Raw genomic sequence first — 12,983 nt, 5'->3', positions numbered from 1 at the left:
TTTTACATTATATTATATCTAATGATATTTTGGGTCTAATATCTATATTTGCATCTATCTATATAATATTTGTAGGAAGCGTAATTTTTCAATTTGACATTTTTCATATGTGATAAAAAAATATTTTTTAAAATAGTTTTTATCAATTAATTAGATAACTTTCCGAATCAGTTTTAAATATTTTATAGAGTTTTTATTTGAATGGAGTTTAAATAATAGGTTCCAAACTATCTATGATATGATGTATTTTTAGAAATTTATTAAATTTGTGAACTCATTGTAATTTTAATATTATGTTTTGTTATTTTTATAATATTAAAGACCTTGCGATACTTCACAAAAATGCACTATTTAATTTTTGTTCATTTGTCTTGTTAACCTACAAATTAAGAGATTAAAAAACTTTGACAACATATTTGACCCATCAACTTGCATGTGGTGGAATTATGTAATTTACGACACAATATTAAATAATTCTACTTCGCCAATATTAACAATGTTTACTATTAAGTTATATTGATCTACATCTTCCTCCCTCTTTTTCCATTAAATATGTTTCTAATAACATCGGCCTAAAACAAATTAATATTAAAAATATATATTTTTTGAACAAACTTACTAGATCCTCATCTACAATTAAATTCAATTTGAATCAAATCTAAATAAAAATTTTGATAGGAGCATAATATTTACTTGTATTAAATTTGGATAGGTTCCAAACAATTTCCCAAATATCTTTTAAAAAAATATTAAAATTCTAACTCAAACCACCTAGAGCAGATCTGAAATTAAAAAATTGTTTTGATTGAAATACAATTCTGCATAGTCCTATAGTATGTGAAAAGAAAGTTAGCAATAGACTTCAAATATTCAGATTAAGAACTCCGCTGTCAAACACAAATATTTTAGACTTAGACTAACTGACTTATTTGCACCGTAAGCACAAAACAGCCCCATACTTAATTCAAAATCTTTGTAAAAGATGGAATTTATTGTAACACCCCAAATTTAGGTGGGAACATGAATAAACCGACATCATATCTAAATTAGGGGCATCTCGAGGATATGAAAGTATGATTAACAAAGGCTTAAAAAGATTGATAATTACTACCTATACCAATAAGGTACACTTTTCCACTCGAAGACTCAATCATAAAAACTTCAAAGGTAAGTATGCTTAACTTGGAGCAATCTTATGCGGATGACTTCCTGAAAACTTTTCTAGAAAACATATGAGTGAAGATAAAGCAGGTTAAAAAGACCCGTGTTGGTCTATGGGACAACTTTCGCTCTTAGAAGCATTTAAGATAATGATAGTGTTACCAGGTCACAGGGGATGCATGAGAATATCGGAGCTATAGGTGCTGAATCTGAATTATGAATCTTGGTCCGAATTGTGGACGTGAGGTGTTACATTTATTATCTTACATGTTTGTTTTCTAAGATAAAATACCAATTGAAGTGAAATTTTGATGGTTCATTTTGTTGTAAATCTTTATATAAAATAATTTTACTAAATAATTAAGATAAATACTTATTTTTTGAGAAGATATATTGATATTAAACCACCTTTTAAAAAAACAAAAAACCTAAATCATTTTTAAAGAATATAACGATAATACTTATACAACAGATAAAAAATGAAAGGATAAGTCAAAGCGAGCCTAACTCAAATGACATGAAATATGAGTTAGCGACCGTGGTTCTTATGTCCATCTCCTATTGTACTTAAAAAACCAAAGTGAAATGATAAAGTTTGGTTCGGAACGATATAAATAACATATATAAACAATAGTTTGACAAAAGTATAGTAGTGAAAAGACAATATATACAATAATTGATTGATATGATCCTCATTAAATATTCACAATATTGAGAATATGACAATAGTTGATGACAAAATCCGGTCAAGTAAACTTACCCGACTGTCACGTGCCATCAATGGTAAATTTATAACATGGAAAGGAGGTTATCTGCAAAACAATAAAAATAAAATAAAATAAAATAACACACAGGTATGATGCTTGCCACGAACACTCCGATGCTTAAGTCATATCTCAACACAAAGGTCAAAGCAAGTAGTTTTTAAGGAGGAGTTGAGCTTACCTTTCGCAATGTTGTCATCCTCTATTCATAATGGAGTTCAGGGGTCTTCCCTATCCCTTTAGGGTTAGGATTCTATTTCCTTTTCCTATTTGAAAAACCTAACACTCAAGGGTTGATGCCATGAAAGGCATGTTTTGGGTTTATATTTACACACTTTTACTTAGAAAAATAGACTTCTGCATGTATTTTCTCCTAAATTCGATCTTATTTAGCTAAAATAAACTTATGAGAGTTTGATTGAACTTAAAATATGTTATTTACTGATTTGTTGTTATTTTTGTGTATTTTGGTAGGAGATTAAGGTTGGATTGTTGAATCTTGGCTAATGCGATCATATCACCAGATTTGGGGCCTATATAAAGAGGAGAAGTCCTCCATTTCAATAGACAACTCTACACCTCCGAATTCATCACTTTCTTTCCACAAATTTTGCCATTTCCATCGGTCCTTTTAGACATTTTCTTAACTTCTCAAGTCGTTAGCCTCAAGAACGAAAGTTCCTCTGAGGCATAGCGGCTCTAGGTCATCTCATCCCATGATAGTGTGTGGTAAGAAATGATTCTTCCTTGCAAAAGAGGAATCAACCTAGTGAAAGACTAGAAATTTGAGGATTTGTCCCAATATCTCTTGAGTTATATTTTTAAGCATTTCTTTTCATTTATTTCTTGTAGTTCTTTTATTTTCTTTAAACATCAAACTCCATATTGTAGCAATGATTTATGATCTAATAAAGTCATTATTTTATCATTTTTCATGAGTTAAATCTTTCTAGGAGTCCAACAATGTGGATGCCCTAGGGTTGTTATGGCTTAAGTTATGTTGCATTCTGTACCACTTTATTTTACACATTCTCTTTGTTGAGTTTAAGGATAAAATCGCTATGTTAAACTGACCACTTATTTTAACAATTTAGCAGAGCTGTAATGCTGAAAAGGTTAGGGTATAAGTGGATATCACAAAGGGATATGAGACTTAGAGCCTAGAAATAAGATTGTCATATTACCTTAGAAATAAGGGGCACCTAGGATCAAGAAGCCGAACTTCAATTAATCTAAGATCCAGCTAGCCATGGAAACATTAGGCATTAGGTGCTTAAACCTCATAAAGGAACTTGACATAAGACCGAATAGGTATGGATTTCTGTTCATGTATAAATCACTGTCATGATATGATGCAGCCACATCACTTAAGGCACAAAACCCAAAAGGTTGAAATATTCCTTGCCCATGTTCGATTACCATTGTTTACTATTTTTAAACTTTCTCCTCACTACCACAATACAAACTCTTCCTTGGTTACCTCAGTTTTATTGATTCATAGTTATAGTTAAATTAAAAATCAATCTAGTTCTGTAGGATTGGACACTTGGAGTATTCCAAGTTTATTACTTCATTGATAGTGTATGTCTTCACTGAAACCTCACTTATCCATAATATTTGGTTGCTCATATATATGGTCGATTAGGACCACTAGGAATGTTTCAAATTAGAGGGTCAATCTGGATTGACCTCTCTTGTGGAGTTCATTGGCCTTGCCTTCGCCCTCTAAGGTTGACGTGGGATCATTGCCATGAAGGCTCTGTTTGCCTCGGCCTCAGCCTTCGAGGCTAAGGCGAGCCGATTGGGCCTCTTTGGCCTAATTGCCTTTCCCTTTAATTGTAAGAACTCTCCTAGACCTGCTTTCTGTTGGTTTTGGGTTTGTTTTTTTGGACTAGATAACTCTCTTGGTTTTACTTTTACCTTGATCCTTACTACTCCAAAATTATACATCATATTAGTCTCATACTCTCGTGTTGGGACTCGAGGCTAATCATTAAAGACTAGACACTAAGATCTCAATTTGAGAATATATTTGCTATTGTTTCGCCGTGCTGCATAATAATGCAGTATGTACATTTGTTCATCTTTTGACATGTCCATTTTCAGACTTGTGGATGCTCTACCCTTAAGATGTGCACATCTTGAGTTTTGAGTAGAGTGTGTAACTATTAGTGTGGTTTTATTTAGTTAATTTCTAAGTTGTCTTTAGATCATTTTTATTTTGGAATGACCTTATCAAATCTTAACTAATTTTTTAGGTTTTCCTCACCAAAGACTGGCCCTTGGTTCTTTTTAAAGGTTGGTTTGTTAAACCTTCCTTATATTATCCCTACAGGTTAATTTATGGGACTATATGAATATGTAGATTTTTACTTACATATTACTTTTATCTATATATTTTTATACCTTTATCTAATTCTAATATTTTGAGAATGTGAATTACATTTTTGTTTTGTATGTGAGTATGTTTTTGAAAAGAAGAATGATTGGTAGGATACATATATTGACTAGGGTGTGTTGTGGTTAATGGCACATGTCTTTGACATATATGTTGGAGAAAGGTTGGTTAAAGAGGAGGAGACATAGATTAAGAGTGATGTGGTGGTGATTCAACGAGTAGAAGAGTGTTATTTTTTATTATTTTACAGGTAACCTCTTCTCCAAGTTATAAATTTATTGTCGACGGCATGAGATAGTCAGATGAGTTCACTTGACAAGATTTTGCCATCAACAGTTGGCACAATCTATAGGGCTGCCATGCTCCATTTATAATGAAGTTTAGGCGTTTCTTTATCCCTTTAAGGTTAGGATTCTATTTCTTTTTTCCATTTGAAAAAATCGGACGCTCAAAGATTGGATTGAGCCATTAAGATGTTATAGACTGGAGGGTTAATTCGAGTTGGTCTCTCTCGTGGGGTTCATTGGTCGTGACGGGCCAATTGGGCCTGGCCCAATTGCCTTTCCCCATACTTGTAGGAACTTTCCAGTCTTGTTTCGTGTCGATATTGAGTCTATTTTTGGGACTAGGTAACTTTCATAGTTTTACTTTTACCTTGATTTTTTATTGATGTAAAACTACCCATAACAACAACATTAATAAAACCAAGAAGGATTGAATATTTGCCAACGGCATGGTTACTATTTGATTGATGGACAATACAATGAATTTATTTTTGGTTTATTTTTATCATTTGATTTGATTTGTTTTTTTTAATGGATTGAGATCGTCTATTGAAGAAACTTTTTGCTCGAGGAAAAAAAGCGATTAACTTATTGTTTTCGTCCCACACTATGAAATTAATAAATCTTATATTTAACCACAAATCTAGGCTTATGGTTGATTTTTTTTTTTTAATATTGTTATATCTATTATCATTTTTACTATAAATTTTGGAAATATATTCACATATTATATTTCATTGCATGAAAATTATTATTATCATTTAACCAATTTAGGTAACAATTAATTTTTAGAGACTAAATTTAAAGATTTATTAAAAGTTTAGGGACTAAGATTGAACAGTTGAAAATATATCTATTAAAATTGAATAAATTTCAAGGTTTGGAGAACAAAATAGTATTTTAACGAAAAAAAAATGTATAATCAAAATTGTCCATTTAACATAGGATTGATGTACTATTTATTTGACATCAACAATAATTATTTTAGGGAGAGTGTTCACATTCATATCTTTCCCATATCCCTGTTTGTGTTAAATAAAGTAATGATATTTTTTTTACTTAAAGACTAAGTTACAACGTGCCGTAATTAAATTATGTTCGGTAGACATGTTCTTTATTTAGAAAAAAAAAATTATATAATTAAGAAATAAAATTTGAAGTGACAAAATTGAATCTGATTAAGAGTATGTTAATAGTATAACAAAAACTATTCGTTTAGGAATCTGTTTTGAATTGACTAGAAAATATTGCTTGAAAGGTTATTTCTTTTTATAAAAAAAAAAAATTAAAATATACTTTAAAAAATATTTTAAAAATTATTTTGAATGTTTCAAACCTTTTAATTTTTTTTAAAAATAACTTATTTTCAAAATTAAAATTAAACGAAACACAAATTTTTTTTAAATATCTTTTATGCATGTGTCTTTCTTTCTTATCCTAACTTCATACCTCACTTATTACACCAAATCTTTTATTAAAAATATTATCATTAGGTTTTGGTGTACACTAAAATAATTGTTTTTTCCCTTTAAAAGTTCATCTTATATTCTAATCTATCCTTTTCTCAATCTTCTTCCTTTTCTTTTCCATTTTTTTTTTGTCTGTCTTTCTAAGATTTCACTTTATTAATATTAATACAAAAATATATATACAAAATGTCTTTAACTTCACTTTTTCCTTTTTGTCTTTGCAAAAATTCCACAATAATATATTATTGCTAAAAATATATTATTCAAGACCAAATTTAAAATTTGCTATAAATATGGCTAGTACTCGACCATAACAAAACATCTCATTCCAATTTCCATAATCAACAAATAAATAAGAACGACTCCTCCAAGATGACTGGCGTAGGTATGTAAAACTCTTTATTTTCTCTTGAGTTTTTCTTTTTTCTATTTATATTTTTAATTTTTCCTGGTCTAATCTCTCATCATTAAATTTAACCAAAGTAACAATTTAATCTCGAAGTTTTAGTTGACAACGATTTAGTTCTTTGTATTTTACCATTTGTAATGATCTAGTTCCAAATATAACAAATATTACTAAGATTTAATGAAATTTCTTACATATGTAGATTGTTAAACTAATTTATTTATAAACTATAAAAGCCTATTAAGTCATTGGTAATAAAACCTTACACTTAATTTTGATGAGATTTTCACGATAAAGACTAAATTGTTACAAATTTCAACGTAGAGAGACCAAATTATTACTTATTAAATTCAGAAATTAAAATGTTACAAAAACAACTTTTTAACTAACTTTTTTTTTATTAAAATTAGGGGACTTTCCTACACTTGATGTTACTCCTCCTACAATAAATGTCATAAAGGAAGATGATCTTCTATGTGGGAGTTAGAAGTGCATTAAACATGATCTTCAAGGACATTCAATCATATAGAACCTAATGAAGTTCACTTCTTCACAATATAAATAATACCATGTCTAAAACTCCTTGGTTGAAATATCTTGAACATGTATCTTTGACACAATATATAAATATTTAAATAAAGTTGTTGTCGAATCTAATTATTCTTTTAGTGTTGTATGTTTATTGAATCTTATAAATTTTGATCTGTCTGAGGTTGATTTTCTTTTCTCAAAAAGATACTCTTAGCCTCGCTTATTATATAAATAATGATTTTTAATTTTTTTTTGTAAAATCCTTAGAGAGAGAATAAAGTAGCTCATTTAACACAATTGAATGATATCTTTCCAAAATTTGTTATTCCCTTATTCGTGAAGGAGTGATTTGGTTTTGACATCGTTGTTCAGTTGGTTTCGGTTAATGAATTTCTGTTTAAAAAAATAATAATAAAATTGTTTAGTTCAAACATGTGGTGAGCTTTTTTTAGTACTTCCAAAATTCAATAAAACAAATCAACATATATATTCATCATTCTTCTTTCAAATTTATTAGAAGTTCTTACCATGTATTAAGTACACGTTTAGTTTATGTTTGGTTTGAGTTGCATTTGGGTTCAAATCGATACAAAAGTTAGAATCCACATTTGTTTCTTCCAACAAATTCAGAATCGTTTCGAATGGTTTCTTGTAGAAGTGGAAATTTAGAGGTATTTTCGACTTTTATTATTATTATTATTATTATTTTGTGGTGCTTAAGATGGGACTTGGAAGGTGATGAATGGACAACCAACATTGAATTAGGTAATATTAAAGATGTTTAATGTTGATCGCCAACCAACAACAATTGATGGTAGCCATGAGATTGCGAAGATTTGAAAAGGTTTGGAAGAAAGAAAGGAAAGAGGAGAAATAGAAAATTAAGACATTTTTAAATGAAGTAATGGTGTCGTGTCAATTTTCTCTTAAAGAGGAAAAAAATTTGGATGCAGTCTCTTTTGTGCAACTTAGCTAGTGCCTGAGAAAATATGTTACGTGACACTTTTTATTATTATTTTTATCTCTTTTATGTATAAAGGAGAGAGAACACAAGATTAGGTACAACATATCCTTGCTGGAGCAAGGATGGGACCAAATGTTTCTCTATACTTTTTAGTATGAAATTATTATTATTCGAGGTCTTTTTGCTTAAATATATATTTATTAATTGAAAAAGTGTAATCACCAAAGTCTTACCACAATTAAATAAAAAAAATTTGTTTAGTATTTAACTGATAATTTATAACGTTGGTGCATATTTGGTTGGTGAATTGATAAAAATTATGATTTAATCATCCAGTTTGAAAAACTTGTTCCATTTAGTTCATCATCTTTTGTTTATTTATTTCTCATTAATGGAATTCTTATTTAGTGGCATTTTTTTTTGGCAAAAACACTTAACTTTATGTTTTTTTTAAAAAATAATTATAGCGCATGTTTGAATTTGAATTTCATTTTGTTTTGTGTAACTTCTAAGTTTTGACATTTCTTTTCCCTAATTGATATTGTTTAATTTTAATTGAGTTGATTGTGGCTTAATTGGATTTAGCATAAAAAATTTATACCTTCTTTTATTTTTTTTAAGCTAATAGGATATAAGATGGATTAAAACTTTTGACTTATTGGTCAATAACATATACATTAATTTAATTAACTAGTTAAGTTAAACTAATGATAAATGTCTCATTTACTCATTTATTCCATTAAAAATAAGAGAGAATAAAAAACTACCAACATACATGGCATAGTTGAACTAACATGAACATATCCTCTCGACCAATAGATTAAATATTTGACTCCAAGATGGGAATGTAAAAAGTATAGTATATCTCTTGATTATTTTTCTCTCAGATTCACATAGGCGGTTTGCAGTTCAATTTAGAAAAATCATATATTGGAAATCATCTTGATTAATTGCATGTTCGGGGGTAATTTTGTAATTATTAAAATCACTTTTATAATGTTACTACTCATTCCAAAACCGCTCTCTAGTCATTGACAATTAATCTAATATTTAATTTTATATTTAAATGAAAATTTTTAGTTTATCAAAATTAGTTTTGAATGATTCAAAATATGTTTTAAAGTGATTTTTAAAATGACAAAACTACTTTTAACAATTTAGAAATCACTCCCAAACATGCATGTTCAAGAATATTTATCATAATCAAATATGCTCAAATGGGTCCCAACGAGACGAGAAAACAAACAAACAAAGGTTAGTAAAAGTGTACACCTTCGTTTATTTTGTTCTTTTAAGTAGTGAGGTATACCATAAAAGTTAGGTTAATTAAGGATTGGATAGCCAATGGGAAGGGGGATTAGCCCCAAAGCTTTTTCAGGTATGGGCAGATGGTTGAAAATTAAACATGTTTTAATTAGATAAGTTATAGATGAATTAATTTATGAGAGTTAGAAAATTTAAAGGATGAGAATTAATTAAGTATGTTAATATAAGAGTTAATTTAGTAGAGTTTCACATGAATTAAGTGTAGGATTTTAATTGTTCCATGTATGTTTGTTTAATTAGGGTTTGAGTTATGTATTTAAGTTTATCCATGACAATTCTATAAATAGGATTGATGACATTGTTGATGTAACCAAATGTGTAGAGTAGAACACACAAAGAGAGTTCAATTAAAAGTGTGAACTAAGTTTGAAGAGTCTTTTAATTAAAAGTGTTTTTGTTTCTTTTTCAAATAATATTCTGTTGGTTATTTATTTGTGAGTGTCCATCACACGCTTTCAACAAAGTGGTATCATAGCTTGAGTTTGAAAAACAATAACTATTTTACAAATGGTAAATAACAATTTGGTTCCCTTCCAAGTGCCTCGACTTATGAAAAAAATTATAGCAGTTGGTGTATTCATATGAAAGCTCTACTTAGTTCACAAGATGTATGGGACATTGTAAATAATGGTTATGAAGAACCAGAAAATGATGCTACTTTAAATATATCTCAATGAGAAGCTTTTAAAAGTACAAGAAATAAAGACCAATAGGCTCTCACCATCATTCATCGAGCCATCGATGATCCAAATTTTGAGAAGATTTTTGGAGCAAGTACTGCACATCAGGCATGGCAAATTTTGGTGAATACATACAAAGGAGTAGATCGAGTCAAGAAGGTTCGTCTCCAAAAATTGAGAGGTGATTATGAATCACTACATATCAAAGAATCTGAATCGATTTTAGATTATACTTCAAGATTGCTAGTAGTAGTAAATGAAATGAAAAGATATGGTGAGACGATAGAAAATGAGAAAGTGGTATAAAAGATACTTTGCTCATTGGACAAAAATTTTAATTTCATCATTGTAGCTATTGAAGAATCAAAAAATTTGAGTACAATATCAATTGATCAGCTTATGGGTTCGTTAAAAGCCCATGAAGAGAAGCTTCTCAAGAAGAAAAAACAAACAACTGAGCAACATTTTTTAGTCAAAGTTGCAGTTGAGAGATGAAAGAAGATAGCCAAGAAAAAGGTAATCGAGGTCGTGGGCGTGGTAACAATTGTGGATGTGGTGATTTTAGTGGTCGAGGTCAAGAAATTACGGTCAAAGAAAATATGAAGAGTAATTGAAACTCTAATTCATCAAGAGGTCGTGGAAGAAAAAATTATTTGAGGTCGAATAGAAAAAGATCAAATAATGAAAAAAGATATGATAAAAGACTGGTTGAATGTTATAACTATCATAAATTTAGCCATTATTCTTGGGAATATAAGAATAAAGTAGAAGAAAATGCAAATTATGCTGAGAAAGATGAAGAAAGCAGTGAGTCATCTTTGCTTCTAGCATGCAAAGTTGACGAAACATTCCAAAGTTGACGAAACATGTAAAAATAATGCATAGTATCTTGATAGCGGTGCAAGCAATCACATGTATGGATGTAAGTCAATGTTTGTAGAACTTGATGAATCTGTTGGTGGTAATATCATATTTGGTGATGCCACAAAAATCCCTATAAAAAAAAGGTAAGATTTTAATCAACCTAAATAATAGGAAGCATGAGTTTATCTCTAATATTTACTATGTGCCTGATATGAAGAACAATATTTTTAGTTTGGTACAACTCTAAGAGAAAGGCTATAATATTTTATGAAGAATTATAGTCTTTTGATAAGGGATAATCGTGATAATATGATTGATAAAGTTTAAATGACGAAGAATAGAATGTTTTTACTAAACATTCAAACTGATGTTGCTAAATGTTTGAAGTCATGTTTGAAAGATCCATCTTGGATTTGGTACTTGAGACTTGGGTATTTAAACTTTGATGACTTGAGACTATTAGCAAAGAAGAACATGATGAAAATATTGCCATATGTCCAACATCTAGATCAATTTTGTGAAGGTTGTCTTTATAGCAAGCAGACAAGGGAGAGTTTTTCACTAGAATCTTCTTCAAGAGCAAGGAGACTGCTAGAGTTAGTTCATATTGGTCTTTATGGACTAATTAAACCAAGTTCTTTTGGTAAAAATAATTATTTCTTATTATTTATTGATGATTTCAGTTGAAAAACTTGAGTTTATTTTATCGAGGAGAAATCAGAAGTATTTGGCATGTTCAAGAGTTTTGAAGCTTTTTTCGAAAACGAAAGTGGTTATTATCGAAAAGCCTTGAGATCAGATAGGAAAGGAGAATTCACTTCAAATGACTTCAAATATTTTTGCATAGAGAATGGAATTCTTCGGCCTATGATAGATCCATGGACTCTCAACAAAATAGTGTTATTGAGAGAAAGAATAGAATGATACTCAATATGGCTCGAAAAATGTTGAAAAATAAGAAGATGCCAAAAGAATTTCAGGCACAAGCGGTTGAATGTGTTGTATACTTGTCCAATCGTTCTCCTACTAGAAGCTTGTGGAACAAAATGCCTCAACAAGCATGGATAGGAAGAACACCATCCATTGCTTATTTGAGAGTATTTGGAAGTATCTCTTATGTACATATACCTGATCAAAAGCACAGGAAGCTCAAAGATAAAAGTGAGAAGCATATTTTTGTTGGCTATGATGCAAGCTCAAAAGGCTATAAGCTTTATAATCCTACTATAGAGAAAATAGTGGTAAGTAGAGATGTTGAGTTTGATGAGGAAGCAACATGGGATTGGAGTGATGAACCAAAATACTATAAGTCTTTATTTTTTTCCTAATGATGGTGATGAGTCTAGTGACATTGCTTCTCCATCAACAACACCAATGTTGCCAATCACTCCATAACAAAACATACCTTCATCATCTAGAAGCTCAAGTGAATGACCTCATGATATGAGAAATTTACGAGACATATATGATGAAACTAAAGAGTTAAGTAAAAATTTTAATAATCTTACTCTTTTTTGTCTATTTGGTGACAGTGAACCTTTGAATTTTGAAGAAGCTTTGCAAGATGAAATGTGGAAGACTGCCATGGATGAAGAGATAAAGGCCATAAAGAAGAATGATATACGGGAACTTTCTACTCTTCTAAGTGGAAAGAAAGCAATCGGTGTCAAATAAGTATTCAAGAAAAAAAAATGAAAAGGGTGAAGTGGAGAGGCATAAGGCAAGATTAGTTACAAAAGACTACTTCCAACGAAAAGACATGGACTATGATGAAGTATTTGCTCCCATTGCTCGCTTGAAAACCAAAAGGTTGTTAATTGCAATTGCTGCTCAAAGTAAATGGAAAATCTTTCAAATGGATGTTAAATCAACATTCTTGAATGGATATTTGAAAGAAGAAATATATTTAGAATAACCTTTTGACTATATTGTGAAAGAGCAAGAAGATAAAGTTTTGAAATTAAAGAAGACGTTGTATAGATTGAAACAAGTGCCTGGAATAGTAAAATCAACAGATATTTCATTGATAATGGGTATTCGAGATGTCCTTACGAACGTTCTCTATATATGAAGACTAATCATCGTGGAGATATTTGTTAGTTTGTATGTATGTAGATGACTTAATTTTTACAAGAA

The 12,983-nt window shown here is 29.8% G+C and overlaps 1 long non-coding RNA gene across 1 annotated transcript; it reads left to right on the top strand.

The window, feature by feature from the left end:
• Window positions 1-6,334: 6,334 nt before the first annotated feature.
• On the top strand, window positions 6,335-7,139 carry LOC120077707 (uncharacterized). The gene is made up of 2 exons (XR_005481822.2): window positions 6,335-6,461; window positions 6,893-7,139. It is a non-coding gene; the product is annotated as an uncharacterized LOC120077707 (long non-coding RNA).
• Window positions 7,140-12,983: the final 5,844 nt, after the last annotated feature.

Source organism: Benincasa hispida, chromosome 5, assembly GCF_027475165.1.
Source record: "Benincasa hispida cultivar pf3 chromosome 5, pf3_genome.v1.1, whole genome shotgun sequence".
Lineage (NCBI taxonomy): Eukaryota > Viridiplantae > Streptophyta > Magnoliopsida > Cucurbitales > Cucurbitaceae > Benincasa > Benincasa hispida.
This window is presented reverse-complemented; position numbering and strand designations above follow the sequence as displayed.